Here is a 21,018-nt window from a genome sequence, read left to right as displayed (position 1 = left end):
TTATTGGAGTATAATTGCTTTACAATGGTGTGTTAGTTTCTGCTGTATAACAAAGTGAACCAGTTATACATATACATATATCCCCATATCTCCTCCCTCTTGCGTCTCCCTCCCACCCTCCCTATCCCATCCCTCTAGGTGGTCACAAAGCACCGAGCTGATCTCCCTGTGCTATGCGGCTGCTTCCCACTAGCTATCTATTTTACATTTGGTAGTGTATATATGTCCATGCCACTCTCTCACTTCGTCCCAGTTTACCCTTCCCCCTCCTGGTGTCCTCAAGTCCATTCTCTACGTCTTTATTTCTGTCCTGCCCCTAGGTTCTTCAGAACCTTTTTTTTTTTTTTAGATTCCATATATATATGTTAGCATACGGTATTCGTTTTTCTCTTTCTGACTTACTTCACTCTGTATGACAGACTCTAGGTCCATCCACCTCACTACAAATAACTTAATTTTGTTTCTTTTTATGGCTGAGTAATATTCCATTGTATATATGTGCCACATCTTCTTTATCCATTCATCTGTCGATGGACACTTAGGTTGCTTCCATGTCCTGGCTATTGTAAATAGTGCTGCAATGAACATTGTGTTACATGACTCTTTTTGATTTATAGTTTTCTCAGGGTATATGCCCAGTAGTGGGATTGCTGGGTCATACGGTAGTTCTATTTTTAGTTTTTGAAGGAACCTCCATACTGTTCTCCATAGTGGCTGTATCAATTTACATTCCCACCAACAGTGCAAGAGGATTCCCTTTTCTCCACACCCTCTCCAGCATTTATTGTTTGTAGATTTTTTGATGATGGCCATTCTGACCGGTACATCACCACCATCTTTGTCTCTACTTCAGTTTTGTGCAAAAATTAGACTACTCTAGCACATTTATAGCCCTATTTCATAAAAATTAGTAGAAAAAGAAAAATGCTGCTTCTGGTGATAAAAATTGAGGCAAGGATAGAAATCATATGACTGGTGAAGTAGTTATGTGTTATCCTCAAAAGGACAATCAATGAATTTCAACTGACAGTGTCATTCCTTCACCAATTTATTAAATCAATATTTACTCAGAACCTCTTTTATTGGGCAGGCAATATGCTAAGTACTGTGTGTTAAACTAAACACATTTATTGATGTTTGAGTCTAGATAAGAGTTCTAGATAAGGATTCAATGCAATAAACTCTTTGGGAATGGATCTGCTCCCTATGACATATGTCTTTTGCACATATGACTAGATCACACATACTTGGGAGTTTGAGGCAATGCCTATATAAACATGTCTTCTTCAAAGCAGTCCTAAGAAGAAGAAAAGTTGCCAAGAAAACTGGTAATGAGGAAGTAGGGTATTAAAAAAAGAACTAAACTGGAAATTAGGCATTCTGATTGATAACTATGTATTATTACTGTGGTTAAATAAATTCAGTGTATTTATAATTTGAGCACCTTTGACTTAAAGTCTCTTTGATTTGAGAATCTTCTCCTCTAAGTAGTGCCAGAAATCAAGGCATGGATTCATTCTCAATGTGTTGTCTCCATGCCCCTGACCCCCAAGGGACATGTCAGAGAAGCATGTAGCTAGTTAACCACACTGCAAAAAAATATCCTGTACCCCTACCATCTATTAAGCCCTACCAACCTTCCCAGGCTTAGTTCCAGATCACCTTCTCAGGAAGATTTGGCTATCATAAGTGTGGGTCACTTTTATAATTAGGAGAAATAAAAGAATGTGTGAGCCTCTGCCACAAGGCTAAGTGGTTGACAGGCAGATGCTAATGTGGTACGTTCAGCTCTAGATGTGCAATCAGGAGACCCAGCTTTGAACCACAGTTGCTGTGGGGTCCTAAGCAAGTCACTTAGTATCTGAGGCTGTTTTCCTATCTGTGTAATGGGAAAAAATAATTTCTACGCTAACTATAATAATTTAGAATTTCAGATGAATAAATAAATGTGATAATATGAAATACAAAAACCATAAAAATATAAATCCTAATTAAGGTCTAATTTTTCAACCCTGAAAATTGAGGAAACAGTGTAAGTAAACCAAAGGAAGTATTTTACAAATAGACTTTGCTGATTCATGTTTCAGTAAAATATTGAGCTTGTAAAGTCACTAAAGTAATCAAAAGATTAAGAGTAGAGGATAGAAAAGGATAGAAGGAAGGAAAGGAACAACTGTCATATAATTCATACTTTATCTCTAATAAACTTGATACGGTCACTTTAAGAAGTCATGTTTTGATAGGTAAGGAGATGCATGGCAGCTGAATCATTAAAGCCTGAAAATGATTGTTTGGTTTTTTTTTCATGCTCCACTTTCTGTAGCTGTAATTAAACACTCCTTTTGCTACGGTGAAGCTATCCCCCTGTTGGGACCCTGGGAATTCAGGTTGATAACTCCTGTTCAAGATAATGAGCATAAGGCTGTTCACCAAGCCCCACCACCCAAGAGCAGTGCAGAACAAGCTCAGAGTCTGAGTTTTAATTATGTGATGATCTATGAAAGTGAATGTTTTACACTATAGCTGTTTCAAAGGAGCCCTGACCATCTATTAAACAAATGCCCTGAACCTGGGATGTGTCATGGAAAGCAGTATAGCCTGCCTGACAGGCCTATACCTTTATTATTATCAAATCCTATCAACCTTTCCAGGCTCAGCTCAAGATCACCTCCACCAGGAAGGCTTGTCTATCATAAGGGAGGATCACTTTTATAATTGGGGGGAAAAAAAGAAAATGTTTTGTTGTATTTTAAAGAAAGGGGTTTTAAAAAAATGAGACCACTTTTTGGGATATCTAGCATCCTGAGTACATTCAAGAAAACATGCTTTTTATTTTTCAGACCATGCTTAGGCATCTAACAGATTAATAAAACCTGTGCTGTCCTCAGGGAGCACCCAGTCTAATGCATGAAACATACGTATACATAGTGTGAGATAGCTGTTAAATGATGAATGGAAGCAAAATGACATGATGTCACAAGGAGCAAGGGACTAATTCTGTCTAGAAGTTAGATGAAGGCACCTCACCTGTCACTTGAGGAGTAAATAGCATTTTCATAGGCAAAGAAACCAGAGGAAGGCCATTCCAGAAAAACAATGGATGAAGAAGAAAACAGCATGGCAGACTTTGGGAATGATGCAGAATCTGGTATAGGCATAATTTACAGCAGAGTTTTGCAAATGCTGACACGCAGGTAAGTGCCTATTCTCAACAAATGTTCACAGGTAAACAGTGAAGTAAGAAAAATATGGCCAACAGAGTAAGTTTTTTATTAAGCTAATTTTATTTTCAATTTATATGACTCTCCTTGATTCAAAGATTATGTTTTTCCATTATTTTTTCATTTTTTTATGAAGCAATGGCTATATTATTTGATGATGGTAAGACATGGTTTAGTTTGTTCCCTTTTGTACTCTAAAGTAGTATAGCAAATACTGCTAGATTTTCTCTAAAATCTATTTCCTCTTTTTCCTGGGCACCCAGCTAGACCATATGTCCTAGCCTCCCTTGCAGTTAGGTTTGGCAGATGAATGAGTGTCATATGGAATGTTAAGTGGAAGTGATGTGTGCCATTTTCAGGCCAAGGCTTTTAAAAGCAAACATTATCCTCCACATTTTCTCTTCCTTAACGCTGGCTGGATTTAGATGATAAAGCCCTAGGAGATGTCAACAAAGTAGGAGAATTCTGGTGGAAGAAAAGACAACAGCCATCAGAAATACCCACCTTGGACAGTTCGGTGAATAAGAACTAGCAGTGGTTGTACATAGTGACACCCTTCCTAAGAGAATATGAAAAGGGGGTACAGGGGTGGAGAGTAACTTCACAGTGCAGAAACCTGATAAAAACAATGCTACCTGAGCCGGGGGTCAAGGTTAAGGTCCACAGTGATAAATCACACTGATAGCCCTGATATCTTGATACCTTTGATATGCTGTAATGAGAATGGCACTCTACCTCTGTGATCTTCCTCCCCAAAACCCATAACCCCAGTCTAATCATGAGAAAAACATCAAACAAATCTCAACTATAGAACATTCTACAAAACAACTGACTAGTACCCCTCGAAACTGTCAAAAACTCAAAAAAAATTCTGAGAAAATGTCATAGCCAAGAGGAGCCTAAGGAGATAAGACAACTAAGTGTAGTGTACCTTAGATGGGCCCCTGGAACTGAAAAAGGACATTAGGTAAAAAGCTGAGGACATCTGAATAAAGTATGGACTTTAATTATTCATAAGGTATCAATACTGATTCACTAATTGTCACAAACATACCAAACGAATGTAAGATGTTCATATGGGAAACTGGGTGTAGGCTTCACTTTTCTGTAAATGTAAAACCATTTTCAAATAAAAAGTTGATTAAAAATAATAATTAGAGCCACAAAAGCAAGTAAGAAATTTTACCTTCAAAGAGGTTGGTGAGAAAGAAGGTAAAGCACAGGAACTCACGTTCAGCACCGCTTCCCTTCAGGATGACGTGGCAATTTCCGCAGAAGGTTTGACTTCAAAGCCACTCAGAAAAGCTGAGACCTGAAGGAATTACCTAGACATTCCTGCTGCCTTAAAGTGTACTGCCTTAAAGTGTAGTGCTTACCTAGGTACATGCTGGAAACCAGAACACAGACAGAGCAAAGGAAGCCTAATCACACATCTCAAAATGAATATTAGATTGTAGAAAACAGAGTGAATTTTAGAATTGGAAGGGAGCTCAGAATCCAATACCTTCCTGCATCAAAATACCTTCCTTCATCAAGTTCAAAGATAAAAAAGAAAAACTGAGCCTCAGAGGGAAAATGTCTTGTCCAAGGTCATCCAGCCAACACACGGATGAGTTAGGAAAAGACTCGTCTCTGATATACTGAATGAACACTGTCCTTTCCTTCCCAAAGAGCAGCCAAGACATAATCTGTATATATCTTGTGCAAGCTGCAGGACTGGGGGGCAAGAAGCTAGAGAAGAGATGACAAGGAGAGGCAGGAGCACCTAGCTGTGCATCAGTACTGAAGTGTGGGAGTGACAAAGGAAAGGAGTCCTAGGAAACCGTGCAAGAAATATGTATTTAATATCGACATATTTTATACACATGCATATATATATGAGATACTACAATTGCACTGTGTTTATCTAGGGCCAGCCTATTCAACATTTGCACCTAAACTTACAGAAAGTGCCCCCATGTAAACTCCAATCTAAAATGAAAAATATAGGGCTTTCCTGGTGGCGCAGTGGTTGAGAGTCCCCCTGCCAATGCAGGGGACACGGGTTCATGCCCCGGTCCGGGAAGATCCCACATGCCACGGAGCAGCTGGGCCCATGAGCCACGGCTGCTGAGCCTGTGCGTCCGGAGCCTGTGCACCGCAACGGGAGAGGCCACAGCAGTGAGAGGCCCGTGTACCTCAAAAAAAAAAAAAAAATATATATATATATATATATATATATATATATATATATATATATGATCCAAACTTTATTATGAGCTGTATCCAGAGAATTAATAGTATTTATTATAATAACAATGGCTGTATTACGAACCCATCTACTTTGTACCAGGCACTCCCCCAATGATTTCACTACAGTTGTATCTGGTATTCACAACAACTTAATGTGTAAGGTACTTTTTCTCATTTGTCAGGTGAGATTATCGAGATTCAGAGAAGCTACATCACTTACCCTATAGGTTACAGGACTAGTAAGTGAAGAGGCAGTCTAGCGTAACATTCTATGGTCCCAGCTGTTCTCCAGCACTGTTCAGTCACTTTAAGAAAGACACCGGCAAGACTGGAACATGTCCAGAGGAAGAGGAGCAAAATAAGGAGGGTGGTACAAAGGACTGTCATAGGAAGAATGGCTGAATGGACAGTCGATATGCAGCCTGGAGAAAGGAGGATGCAGGGGACGTGAGAGCTGTCCCCACTTTCTTGAGATTAGAAGTAAGAAGACAGAAGAGGAGACAGAAGCAAGAAGAGGCCAATTTGTTCTGAGTGGCTCCGCAGGGATAGAACTAGGGCCGATGGCTGAACGTTACAGGGAGGCAGGTAAAAATGAACTTTCTGTAAACTGTATTCAAAAAGAAAACAGGCTGCCTAAGGAAAGAGTGAGTTCTCCATCATTGGACAGAAGCAAACAGAGAGAAGCAGAAAAAACTACAGGTCAGGACAGCTATGAAGGACACAGATATCTCTGAAAGCAAAGGCATTCTGCATGGCAATGCAAGGTTCTTTCTAGCCCTGAGGTCCTGGAAAGCTTTGAGATAAGCCAGATGGCCGTTAAATACAAGTTCACGTTTCTGTTTCTTAGTGTGTGCTTAGGACAGGGAATTGAAAAGACTGTTTAGCAGGCATCCTGCAAATGGAGAGTACTTTGTAAAAGTTAAGCATGCATTGTGTAGTAATTTGATGCGGCTTTTTAATCAGTTTCTGTGGGCTTACAAACGACCCTTGGTATCAAGGTTTAATGTTGCCCACTTAAAGGAACGGAGATTGAAGAGGCTGTTAAACTGTGATTCTTGTCAAGTGCTTCTGGGCTTCATACCACTGCAGATTTCAAAATTAGATTGTCAGGGTAGGAGACTGTTCATAAACAGATATATTTATGATAATCACAGCTAAAGGGTATAGACTAGGGCACATTTACATACCATAAATCAAAGCCCCAGACAAATCGGAAATGGATACAGTAACACAGGTGAAAGAGGACAGAACTTATCTGGACTTTTGAACACTCTGCAGAAATGACAATCACACTAAACTGGGGGAATTCATTAAAAATACTTGTTGTTTAGTAAAAGAGACACAGACCTGAGACCCCACATTCACTCGGGAGACTGTAGCGAATAAGGCGGAGATGTGACATCATGGCCTAGCAGAATCTTTCTGCTCTATGGGGTAAAGATTACCACGTCCTGGGCTTCCCTGGTGGCGCAGTGGTTGAGAATCCACCTGCCAATGCAGGGGACACGGGTTCGTGCCCCGGTCCGGGAAGATCCCACATGCCGCGGAGCGGCTGGGCCCGTGAGCCATGGCCGCTGAGCCTGCGCATCCAGAGCCTGTGCTCCGCAACAGGAGAGGCCACAACAGTGAGAGGCCCGCGTACCGGAAAAAAAAAAAAAAAAAAATGATTACCACGTCCTGTCGTGAGTCCTCAGTCTTCCCATAGGTCAAGTGAAGGTGATGGTGCCCTCAGCAGTTACCCATCTAAGGGACATGGAAATCCCTGTGAAGCACTAATAATGGCAAAAGGATTCTGTATCTATAAGCGGAGATCTATTTTCTCAATCAGCAGATACTGGTAGCACGTTTTATTAAAAAATCAAGTATTTACTGAGCACCAGACTTTCTGGTGGGTATTCTAGGTAGAGGGGAGAACCAGTGATATGCTCATAAAGCAGCTCTTTTTAAAAAAATGCCCCAAACCTGATTCCATGGGACTGATTTCCACAGGGTAAATCTTCCCACCGTGGCCGATTTAAAACTATCATTTGACCTCACTGGATGCAGAGCTGGAGCAGAAGAAATGAGCATCCCAGGCTCCAGGATCCAGCACAGCACTGAATACAACAGAGAACAAGCCATGAAGCTTACATTCCAGCAGGAAAGACAAGAAGTAAACAAACAATTCATACATAAGAGTTTTCGTATAGGTGCCATGAAAATGAAAGCGATGAAAAAGGATGGAGGGTCCAGGGGATGGATGTGTTGTGAACAGCGTGGTTAGAAGTGGACCTCACCGAGACCTGATGAAGAGCCGTGGAGTAATAGCTAAGAGCATCGGAAACAGGGACTAGCAGATGCAAAGTAATCCTAATGCTTGAAAAGACTGGGAACCAGCAGACGAGAGGCTCTCTGAAGATCCTCCTCTCGACCAGGAGTTGGCAAACTACAGTCCTGTTGCTGCCAATTCTGTAAATAAAGTTTTATTGGAACACAGCCTGTGCGCCTTCATTCACACATTTGCCCCTGGCTACTTTCGTGCTACAACAACAGAGATGAGTAGTTGCAATGGAGACCCTACAGCCTGAAAAGCCTGAAATATTTACTAACAGGCCCTTTCCAGAAAAAGCTGGCCATCCCTTGCTCTAGACCCTTGCCGATGTAGTTCCCTCTGCCTGAAACGCATATCCCATGCCCTGCCTTCTCTCTGCCCAGAATTCCTCCTCAGTCTTCCAGGTTCAGCTGTCTTCCACGGGGCCTTCGCTGACACCCTGAGGCTAGATTAATCACTCCCTCTGCACAGCTCCCTCAGGCACAGGCTAGGAGAGGACTCCCTACACTGTTACAGCTGTTTGCATATGATCTGTCTCTGCTGAACTAGGTACAGCTCCTCAAGGGCAAGGACCTTGAATGATTCATGACCCTGTCCCAACACGTAGCACAGTGCCAGGCACCGGGTAGGTGAGAGGTATGTGTATGTGGATAGAAAGGAGGTAAGTTATATCTGGGATTTTCCACTGTGACCCGTGACTTTTAGAGGAGCTCCTCATTTGTAAGAAAGACGTTTATAGCCTTTGAATATCATGCCTCCAGCCTTCAGTGCCTTTCTTTCCATTTTCAGTCTCGACTCAGCCCCTCCACATTGAACACAGTTGACAAGCACAGCGGCATTCTCCATAAACTGAACAGTCTCCAAAGCCCTGTTCAGCGGGAATCAAGTGACCTTGAGACGGGCAATCCTTAACCTTCATGCTGCCTCAAAGCTAAATGGAAAGAAGGACACGCTTTTGCCAGAATATCCTCTTCACTAAACCAGTCTGAGCTGGGGGAGACGGGAGAAGCAGGGCAGGGAAATGCCCATCAGGATGGGGTTTCTGTACTGAGCCAATTTTATTCCTCATACCATTAACCCCCACCCTCCCAGCTTCCTCTCTATAAGATGCTCATGGGGCTTCCCTGGTGGCGCCGTGGTTGAGAGTCCGCCTGCCAATGCAGGGGACACGGGTTCGTGTCCCGGTCCGGGAAGATCCCACATGCCGCGGAGCGGCTGGGCCCGTGAGCCATGGCCGCTGAGCCTGCGTGTCCGGAGCCTGTGCTCCGCAATTGGTGAGGCCACAACAGTGAGAGGCCCACGTACCGCAAAAAAAACCCCAAAAAACAAACCAAAAAAAAAGATGCTCATGAAAATTTAAAATAACTCAACTACCATTTACTGACTTCCAACGTGTACTAGGTGCTGGGTACAAAGCTGAGTAAGATGCAATTCCTGCCTTGAAGGCACCCACGGCCTCCTCACTGAGATGCACACACAACTAACCATACCCAGTGAACATGGAAAGTGCTTTCCTAGAGGAACAAACAAAATGCCATGGAATCACAGAGCACGGGTGCTAACTTTACCTGGGATGGTGAGTTCTGGGACAAGAAGCAGTTAAGAAAGGCTTCAAAGATGAAGCAACATTTTAGACTTGGCCTTGAACAGGCAGGGCAGTTGTGCTTTGAGCAGCATAATCAGGAGGGGCAGCCCCATGGGACACACAAACAGCATGTTCAGAGACTGGGCAAGCACACTGGCATGGCCAGGGTGTGGGGATATAAGAGGGTGCACGCAGTGGCTGGAGGTGACAGCAGAAGGGAAATATGGTCCCAGGACACTTGAGGTTCTTTAAGCAAAGCTAATAAAGTTTACCTTTTTTTTTTTTTTTTTTTTTTGCGGTACGCGGGCCTCTCACTGCTGTGGCCTCTCCCGTTGCGGAGCACAGGCTCCGGACGCGCAGGCTCAGCGGCCATGGCTCACGGGCCCAGCCGCTCCGCAGCATGTGGGATCTTCCCGGATTGGGGCACAAACCCGTGTCCCCTGCATCGGCAGGTGGATTCTCAACCACTGCGCCACCAGGGAAGCCCCTAAAGTTCACCTTTTAAACCAATGATCTCCAAACTCTTTTGAGCATACATCTCCATCTGTTAAATCTACAGCCTCCGTATGAAATGGAGCAGGACACTCTTGAGACCTTCCCAGGACAGAACCCCACCCTCCCATGTCCTCTGCCTTGTCTGTAGAAAAACTTTAGTCAAAGAATAAATGTAATCAGAGAAATGAGAAAATACAGAAACAAAGGAAAAGCAGTCAAACAAGACCAAATAATAATAGCCTAGTCATTAAATAAAGTCAAGGACTTTTAGTTCCTCCTCAAGGGCTATGGATAGTACTCTGAGCCATATCCTGTGAGCTGTTTTGTAGATACTGAAACTCCCACCAGGTGGAACAAGTTAACTGCATGATGACCAGACTGTAGCCATGACATAAGCTGCCACAATTCCGAGAACTGGCCTCAAAGAAATGGGAAAAAACCGACCCTGGAACTGAAGGCACCTGGGACTGAACTCAAACCAACCCTGGAACTGAACTTAAAACAATCAAGATGACACTGATCAGACCACCACACGACTAACTTCAAGATGATTGTCAGAGCTGTGTCTTTTCTACATGTAGCTCCCTCCCTCTGCCCATACACCCCTGAATCTCCCCTTTAAAAGCTCTTGCCTACTGATTGTCAGGGGGCAGTTGGCCTTTGGACATGAGCCTGCCCTCTCCCCCAGTTGCCAGCCTCTGAAATAAAGCAAACTTTCCAAACAAACTTATGGTTACCGAAAGGGAAACATTGGGGGGAGGGATAAACCAGGAGCTTGGTATTAACATACACCAACTACTATATATAAGACAGATAACCAACAAGGACCTAATGTATAACACAGAATACCACTCAATATTCTGTAATAACCTGTATGGGGAAAGAATCTGAAAAAGAACGGATATATGTATATGTATAACTGAGTCACTTTGCTGTACACCTGAAACTAACATAACATTGTAAATCAACTATACTCCAATAAAATTAAAAAAAAAAAAGAAAGAAAATCCAAACTTACAAATAAGATTAAAAAAAAAGAAAGCAAACTTTCCTTTCCACCAACCTTGCCTCTCACGTATTGGCTTTCAAGCAGCAAGGAGCCAGACCTGAATTTTGGTAACACATGTATGTGTATTTATTATTTATAAATTACATGTAGGTAATTTATAAATACCATATATTATGCATATATTGTAAATGAAAGTTCAAATGTTTAAAAAGGACCAATACTAAACACACACAAAAATTAAAATATCCACATGACAAAAGTTTGTCTTGCCCCGCTCACTTCAGAGAAGAGAAGCATTAGGGACCACTGCATCAGACGATAGGGAAACTGAAGGATTTTAAGCCTGGGGATAAATTATGAGGGCAGTGTTTTAGAAAGTCATACTGGGGAACAATAGAGAAGGATGACTTAGAGTGGGTGGTGCTGTGGTTGTGGAAGCCACGTAGGAAGCTGTGACATATAATAAGGCCTCAGGTAGGCAGTGGCAATGAGGATGGAGAGAAGACATCAGCCTGAGGACTGATGCTTGGCGGGACCTGGTAGATGACAGGATGTGTAGAGTCTCTTCAGCTCTGGAAAAATGTGTGACCTCTCCTTCCCTAAATCCAAATCTATCATTAGGCTTCTAAGAAAGCCCTGTGTCAGTGTAGAATATCATGGAAAATGAGAGTGGAAAAAGCTTAATGTGAGCATTCCTAGGAAGCCAAATGACTTCTTTGCCTTTCTAAGGATTTCCGTTCATGAAGGGGAGTTTGATTCTGGTCAACCTCACTGAGTCACAGCCCCTTGGTTTTTCTCAGACTGTCATCCAAGAAATGGACCTTGTCTTCCAGGCAATTCATGAATGAGCTACGGAGGATGAAAACCACAAGGTATTTCACACATGAAAATCCTAGAATCTGAAGATTTTAGAACCAGAAAAGCCCTTCAGGGTGATCTAATTCTACAGATGAAGAAGCAGAACACCAGAGAGAGGGGAAACCCATGAAAGCATGTCTTCCAATCCCTGGAGTCGGGGCTCTTTAATACATCATGATCCTTCTGTGCTGCACCCCTTTAAATGAAAATCATTTTTCATCCTCTCACAGGTATCCTGGCTTTATCCCAAATGAGCTGTGTGGTATCCAGAAAGCTATTTCATTTCTTTATACACAGGTATACTTTGCTTCTTGTGAAACTGTTTGAATGACTAGGACCTGCTTCTGAAGGCCGTTCTAAGGAATTAAGAATACACATTGTACCAGTAGGATGGGGGGCAATATAGGGGTGTGGAATGGGAGGCACAAACTACTGGGTGTAAGATAGACTCAAGGACATATTGTACAACGTGGGGAATAGAGCTAATATTTTGTAATAACTGTAAATAGAAAGTAACCTTTAAAAATTGTATAAAAATTTTTTTAATTGTTTTTTAAAGAATACATATTGTAGCATGTTCTATAACCAGCAAGTGGCCTTGCTTGTGGGGTAGATTAACTTTCTGATAGAATTTATGTGGTTTGGAAGACCCATGGCTAGGAGCAGTAGCAATGGGCAAATTCTCCTGAGTTTTATTCACAGATAACAGTTGTCAAGTATATACCACATACCAAGTGCTTTACGTGGATTATCCCTTTAAATTCTCACAGAAATAATTGAAGGCAGACATTGGGCGCTTTTTTTATAGATTAGGAAACTGAGGCTTACAGAGGTTAAGTCACTTGCTCTAGATCACAGAGGTAATAAATGCCAGAGCCAGGTGCTGAGGCCAGAGCTCTTTGCTCTTTACACCTTCTCACTGCTACTCATCGGTTGCTTCTTGAAGAAGTCTAACACATGCTGATACTTCTCTCTTCTGCCTGTATGGTGATCAGCCCACAAAAATGGTAGAAACCTATGAAGCAAGGGACCTAGAGCAAACAGCAAACACTAAGCTGGCGTTAAAGCTTTTGGCCTCCCAGTACAAAAGTGGGGGAAAACCATAGACACCTCCATTCATCCAAATAGTCTTCTATAATAACAGCATCCTCACTTGGCATAGAAAAAAATCTTCTCAGTTAGTCTTAAGGCCTCTTTTTCATAGACACATCTTTTGGCACCAGAAATAAATGAACAGGACAGCACAGGCATGACAGTTCCCTGACATCAGAGAAACTGCAGGATGTTGGACCTGTCCTAAAACTGTCCTGTGTCTCAGAGGAAATCTTTTCATCCAAATTGGCAAGCCTGGGGAATTCCCTCATACACCACAAATCTAAATTATCTGCAGGTAAAATGCCATTGTTGTAAAATGTGATCTTCTGTCATCTTTTTTATAGCATCCACCAAGAAAAATCTGCAGAGTCAACCAGAGTGAGTTGAAGAGGTAATAATACTTTCTGCAAACAAGCAGTTTAGAGCTCCAACAGCACATCAATCAGCTTCGACTCTGCTGCAAGCTCAGGCCAGGCAGGATGGTGCAATGGGAAGTATGTGCCAGGGGCCTGTTCCCAGCGGCTGGCTACTCTCCATCCCCACCGTCACCACCTTGGTCGAGGCCATCACAGCTCCCAGCTAGATTCCTCCAACACTCCCTAACACTCTTACCCCATTTCCCTTCCAAACCACACTACGGTGGAGGTAATATTTTACAGCATAAGTTGGATCACGTCACTCTCCTGCTTAAACCCTTTAATAGCTTCCATTTCATTTACAATAAAATGTCAAACCCTTAGCATGGCCTGGAGAGCTTTGCACCATGTGGCTCCTTGTTTACCATTCCATCACCATCTCAATTTACTCTCTCCCTGGCTCACCAAGCTCTAGCTAGGCGCACGCGCCTTTCTCTTCAGATCGAAGGATCTTTGCACATGCATTTCCCTCTGCCTGGATTGATTTCGTCCTAAGATAAATACAAGTTTTAGCTTAAATGTCACTCCACAGAGGTCTTGTCTAGGCTCCCCATCTAAATCTGCCTTCATATTCAGATTCAGATTCTCTATCAACACACTATGTTTTCCCCCTTCCTAACACATGTCCCAATTTGTAATTAGATATCTATTTTTCTTTACTTCCTTAATATTTATTTCCTCCTCTAGACTGTAGCACCCATGAGGGTGAGGCCATGTTAGTTTTAGCCATCGTAATATGCCCAGTATTTATTTAGCATAGTGCCACCAACACAACGTAGGAAGCCAACACATATTTGTTCAATGTGCTGGTTTCCTCTCTCTGGGCTTCAGGTTTCATATATAAAATGACGGCTTTGAACAATTCAGTGGCTAGAAGTTTAGGATCCCCGAAACGTAAGGGACTCACAAGTAGAAATAGATACAAGTTGTTTGCAATGAAGTAAAACTGAAAATGGAGAAAGTATTTTTAATAGATTTTAGAGAGATTACATCTCTCACCACCGTATATTAATAGATTGTTAAAATTCCATTTAAAATATAATTACACAAGGTATAATAATGCAATTAAATTATTACCTGATATAACAATACACAAAAAAGAAGTAGAAATAGTTATCAAATGTGGTTGGTATACTTGTGATGTAAATATGGATTGCATGCTATACCTCAAATTCGATTTGGAGGCTCTTGGGGACAACTTGAAAGCAACTGAAACAGGTACAAGGAATTGTCACTGTGACTGATTATGAGGGGCCATTACAAACGCATAGATGAAAAATTCCCTGGACAAAGATATGAACCTGTGGTTTCAGACAAGTGTGGCCACTCTAATTCCAAACACCCATGTCCAAAAAATAAAAAAGCCTGCCTGACTCTCTCCTGGCCAACGCCAAGAAGCATACTTCAGGGTTCAGTACTACAGGGATTGATCTATCCATAGCTAATGATTCCCCCAAACTTTGCAGAGGAGGTCAGCTTGACTTTAATACCCATCACTTATTTTTAAAATTGTCAATAGTTTCCCATAGGTATATGACACATTCTAGTAACAAAAGGCATGATTTGTCAACAAATAAAATTTTAAATTGTCATAGGTTTGTTTGGAAAAACAAATAAACATTAAAGCATACATTAAATTTTACCTATGTGTTACAGAACAAAAAATTCATTTTCTTTTACAGAAAAAAAATTCATTTTTTATGTGATGCTTCAAAATCCTGCAGTTTGTTCTATAAAAAACTGGCTTAATTTTAGAATTTCTGTGTTTTGTTTCTAAATGACAAGTTAGGAGAATAAATGTGAAGCTCTTTGCAAGTATCCACATAAAACCCATTCTGCATGTGGATCATCTTTATTGTCATAAATGGGAAACCAAATTAGATAGAATGTTCACGAGATTTTCTCTTTTAACTTTGCATTGAGGCTCTATAAACTTTTTGATGCGTCATATAAGAATTTTGATCAGTGACTTTAAGTTTTGGTGTAGATTATCTTGATTACAATTTGCAGATTTATTATAATTGTACATGCTCATTAACTCATTTCTTTGAATTCTCTTTTTAACATGAAATAAATATTTCAAACATGTGAAAAATATAGAGATAGCAATAGCCCTCAACAAGTGTGTTACCATGAACCAGGGACTGTGAAATTTCTATGCAAAGCATTTACTCATTCAACCTTTACAACAGCCCTACAAGGTTTTTGTTTGTTTGTTTTTTTCTTTTTCCTCATTTTACAATGATGAGATTTAGATACAAAGGAGTGAAGTAATTGCCCAAGGTCCCACAATTCATTAAGTAAAAGGACTTTAGGATTTGAGTTCAGGAAGGCTGGCTCCAGAACCCACAGTGCAAGCTACCATTCTCTACTGCCTCTTGAGTATCCATGAACTCAGCATCCACATTTAACAAACGCTAACATTTTCCATAATTGCCTCCAATCTTTTTATGTAATTAAAACATTCTAGTCATCTCCTTAATTCCATTCCATTACTTTTCCTGACCAGACCCAACTACATTTCTGAATTTGGTTTATGTGTAGTTTTCTTATTCATATGTTTGTTCCTTTACTCCCTCTTTATGTATCTCCTAAAACTACGCACTGCTATTTTGTGTATTGTACATTTTTACATAAAAAGTATCATGCTGTACATATCATTCAGCAATCTGATTATCTCTGTCAACATTATATAAGCATTATATGTTTGAATTTTCAATTTTCATCTGATCTTTAATAGATGACTATAATCACTTTTCATTCATTGTCATTTCTGATTTAGTTGTTTTTATTTCTATCATCTTAGTTTGTGTTTTCTATTTACAATGCCTTTCTTTGCTTCTTTACTTATCCTTATGTTCTTTCAGTTGGATTGATTTAGTTTTCTTTGTTTGCTCTCTGATTTTCCCCCTTATCTTGATTTGGAAATTACACTCTATTTCTATTAATTTAGTGGTTACACTTACATATTTAACTTTAGCAAAATCCAAGTATAATTGTTATCATTAAGCTCCTACCAAATACTGCAAGCACCTCCTTCAAACTCTGAAATCCTCCCACTCCTATCACTGAATAGAGTTCTAGCTTCTTTTTAAGCCCATGAAAGGCTTGCCATAGGATCTTTTTCAACGATTATGTATTCCATATTTTTTGCTCACCCCTTCTTCCCTCTAGATTCAACCTGCTCTTTGTGAACCAATGAGAATCTATAAATGGTTACATTTCTTAGTTTATACCATTTGTTTCTCTCTCTCTCTTGAATTATAGTTGAATGCATATACTGAATCAAATGATGTTTATTTTCCCTCAGCATTCAGAAAATAATATCCTATTGTCTTCTAGCAACCATTATTGCTGGTAAGTCTGCAGTAGGTCTACCTATCTATCATTTGTAGTTAAATATTTTTTCTCTGGCCACTTTTAACATATTTTATCTTCATTGTAATATGGTTTTACTACAATTCCAAGTGGGAATTTTTTTAAGAACTTGATGGGATAAGGTCACATGAATTTTTCAGTTCTGAAAATTTTGTTTCAGTCTTTTTAATTTTAGATGATCTAACATTGTCTTTTTATTTTCCAGAACTACTATATCATGCATGTTGGAACTTCTCCTTATATACCCCATGTATCTTAAATTCTCATTCAATGTTTTCCACCTCTCTGATTCTGAGTGATTTCTATGATTTCATCTCCAACTCAAACATCTTCTCTTCTTTTGTGTATAGCTTGCTTTTGAACACATGTATAGACTTTTTTTCCTACCACTGCAATTACTATATAATTACTTATATATATATATATATATATATATTTTTTTTTTTTTTTTTTTTTTTTTTGCGGTATGCGGGTGTCTCACTGCTATGGCCTCTCCCGTTGTGGAGCACAGGCTCCGGACGCGCAGGCTCAGCGGCCATGGCTCACAGGCCTAGCCGCTCCGCGGCATGTGGGATCTTCCCGGACCGGGGCACGAACCCATGTCCCCTGCATCGGCAGGCAGACTCTCAACCACTGCGCCACCAGGGAAGCCCTATTTTTATATTTTTACTCTACTTTTTTCCCATACTGTTCTGTTCCTGCTTATAGTTTCTGTTTCTTTTAATTATTAAATGTTTAAAATATTCTTAATTTAAAATTTAGTTCAGATTGATCTAGTATCTAGAATTTAGGGATATGAATTCTTCAATTTGTTGTGTTCTATCCTTGTGTGGTTTCTATTATTTGACAATAAGATTTTCTTCAAAGGGAGTTGTTTTGGGCTTCCTTGGACTGTGAAACCTTCAAGAAGGGTTGACAATGGCCTCCCATAATACTTTGTGGATTTCTCTAACTACTGTAAGTTTTTATATTAACTTCTCAGACTGGAATTCCTGCTTAACAGGGAGATATTGTTAATATTTTTATGATTTGATTTCAGACCACACCCAGGAAGTGGTCCAGGTCAAAGTTTCTAATTCCTTACAGGCAACACTTTCCACCTGCTCCTTAGGTGGGCATCAAGCTCCTTTCAGTTTTCCTCGGCAGGTGGAAAGTTTTTCTAACTCACCATTTCTCAGAAAGAGCAGTGTCTCTGTTACAGGTCCCTGTCTGCCTAATACAGGCCTGAGGCCTCATCTCCTGCAGCCTGCATGAGGGCTAAACCCAGTGCCCAACTACTGATGGCCATGTCTGTTTCTATAATCCCCCCTGAAGCACATGAAATCAGTTCCTGTTCATCTCCATGCATATAAATACCCTCTTCATTTCTGGCAGCTGAGGAGTTCCCCTCTTTGGTTTTCAGCTCAACTATGCATTTTAATTTTTGCTGTTGTTGTTATACTCTCTCCAGCAGAACCATCTATTTTTAAATGGGAAGCAGAGTCCTTTTGTAACAGCTCAGATTATAATACTCAAAGTCTTATCATTTCAACATCAATGTTTCCTACACCTGCTATCTTTAACAAATGGTACATTATGGGGATAACATTAAAACTGTGTAATCTTCAGGACAATCACTGTAGTTAGAACTGTGAAGTCAAATAAGAGAAAACCAAGAAACACCTTTAAGGACTAAAGTCACAAGCACACCTATCTGATCCCTTCTGTGTGTCAAACAGATATTCATTCAGTAATTGAGAGCTTAACAGAGCCAGGAACTAAGCAAGGAGATGGGAGTACAGTGGGGAGCTCATTAATTATATGTTCCCAAACTTTAAATCCTAAAGGAAAAATAATTTTTTAAATCATACATTTGATTGCTTTAAGGAAAATAATACATACAAACAGATATCATTTTTCCTAGAGGACTGCAAACCCCCAGTTGGGAAAACAATTCTTATTCCCCTTCTTTATTTTACAAGTGAGGGAGTAGAGCCCCAGTGCAAGATGACTTTTCTTGTATTATATATTCATCAAAATTCTATCAGAACCGTTTTTCCTAAATATTAAAATAGTTTTTCTAAAAATTCAAAGATATGGACACAACTACTTTGCAGTTAGAAACTGAATAGATAAATCCCTGATTATTGATAAATATAATTTTGGTAAGCTTAAATTCAAGATTTCTAAAAGCAATAGAGAAAGCATTCATTTTTTACATTTTAGCAAAATAGCTCTCTAAGAACATTCTCTGACTGGCATAAGTGTACATTCTAACTTAAGAAAATAATATTTATTTGTTCTTTCTTGCATTTTTAATCTTTCCCCCCACTCTGCAGAATCAGAAACACTTCTTATCTAGCTTCAGTAATTCATACCTACATTTCTCATACAACTATGTAATAAATACATGTGTATATGACTATCCATATTACATGCTAATAAATACAAATTATAACATACATTCTGGAGATAACCTAGGCAAAATGTCAAAAATGTCCCTTTGTACTCTGATATCTGCAGTAAGGACATAAGGAACACTAAAAAACTTTAGCTCTTTTGGGAATATTCAACAAAACAATGAAATTTACAAAGTGTGTACTACCTAGAATGGAACATTTTACACACATAACACATTCATCTCACACACACACACACACACACACACACACAAATAAATAATTGTGGATTTTTCTTAACTTTCACATACCTAAGGCCTTTTTTACCCAGTTTAACAATATTAGTTTCTAGTCACTACACGTTGGCACCAATATACTCTTAACAGAAGTTAGTAGGAAGAACACTGGAATAGGTGTCAGAGGTTTAAGTTCTAATCCTTGCTCTGCCACTTAGGCAATTCACTTCATTCTTCAGTTTTCTCAGGTAAGATTAAAGGAGCTGGATTGTCAAGATCATTTTTAGATATTTTGTTCTATGGTTTTAAAACAATAACGGTGATAATTATAAGGCTTTTGGCTTATGATTTTATTATGTTTTAGTTATTGGATACCACAAAGTACCAAGATTTGAATAGATTCATACACCTCAGTGATGTATAACAATGATCTTTTATAGCACAGTGCTTGGGGAAAAAATAGTCAGAAATTACTAACAATATTTAAATTAAAGGCTGTGCCAGAAATTTGTAAGAACACTAAGTCAGTTCCAACTTTAGGAATAATAATTAATATCCACTAATAATTAAGTGGGTGATGTGTAGTTTCAGTTCCAGGTGCCCAAGCTTCCCTTTCTTGTCTCATTATTAAGAATTACAATTGACTGTGCTGCAGATAAACCTTTAAGCAAAGCATATTTCATCTGCTTGCTTAATGGACTGGCATCTTCTTGGAATTCAGAGTTCTGGAACTTAATATTGGTTGTGAGATAATTTACGGTTGACTTCAACATCCTCTCACACTGGGAAAACTCTCAGTCTATTTCACAGTCTGAAACTTTATTAACTTTCATTTCTTAAGTGAAAACATTCCAAACCACATTCTAGAATCTAGAAGAGGATATAGAGATAGTGGTTATCAGAGTAGAAATTCACAAGACAAAATAAATAAACTAAACTATAAACACTATGGGAAGGTAACAATGATGCTATTTCAAAAATGGTGTCTTGTCTAGAAATTCTTGTCTATTTATGATAGTGGGACAGCAAATATAACCTGGGGAAATCAGCTCCTAATTGTCTAGTAAGGATTAAACAGGACTCCTTAGATGTCTTAGCACACACTGTTCAAGGCAGTTGCCTCATTACCAGGATGGCTTCCCTCTCCCTCAGGGTCTAGCAGCAAGGGAAGGAATGCTGTGTTCTGTAAGTCAGTGCTATCCAAAGACGATATAATTCAAGTCATATGGGTAATTTTAATTTTCTAGCAGTCATATTTAAGAAAGGGAAAAATGGCTGAAATTATTTTAACAATATTTTTATTTAACCTAATATATCCAAAATATGTAATCAACATAAGAAGTATTAATGAGATATTTTAGATTTTTTTCTTCATGCCAAGTCTTCAAAATCCACTGTGTATATTACAATTACAACACATCTCAACTTGCACTAGCCACTTTCAAGTGCTCAAAAGCCACGTGAGTTAATGACTACCATATTGGACAGCACAGCTCTGTGCTCATCTTAACAGACATATTTCTCCAAAATAGAGGTTTGTTAAACCAAAGACCACATATGTTCTGAAAAATATCTATCAAAGGAAGATGCAAGACAAAAATTTATATCGAAAGCCTGCTGCCTGCCTGCCTGCCTTCTTTCCTTCCATTCTTACACTGGTCTTTCCTTCTACCAACACTCTGGCCTTGGTACTATGCCAAGAAATACAAGTGTGAACAAGACAGTTGAGGTCAGAGCCCTCGTGAAGTTGACCATGTAACAGGAAAGAGAGGACTTAATTAAATAAGTCTATAATGAATTAGTT

The 21,018-nt window shown here is 39.7% G+C and overlaps 1 protein-coding gene across 1 annotated transcript in view; it reads right to left on the bottom strand.

Moving 5' to 3' along the window:
• The window catches only part of FGF12 (fibroblast growth factor 12), a 244,845-nt gene that overhangs the window by 199,122 nt on the left and 24,705 nt on the right, over positions 1 to 21,018 (bottom strand). The gene's annotated exons all lie outside the window — the stretch shown is intronic.

The sequence above is a fragment of the Delphinapterus leucas genome, chromosome 4, assembly GCF_059928025.1.
Source record: "Delphinapterus leucas isolate spDelLeu-1000000601 "Yukka" chromosome 4, BTC_Dleu_Yukka2, whole genome shotgun sequence".
Lineage (NCBI taxonomy): Eukaryota > Metazoa > Chordata > Mammalia > Artiodactyla > Monodontidae > Delphinapterus > Delphinapterus leucas.
Note: the sequence above shows the minus strand (reverse complement) of the source record. Positions and strands in the feature narration are given on the sequence as shown.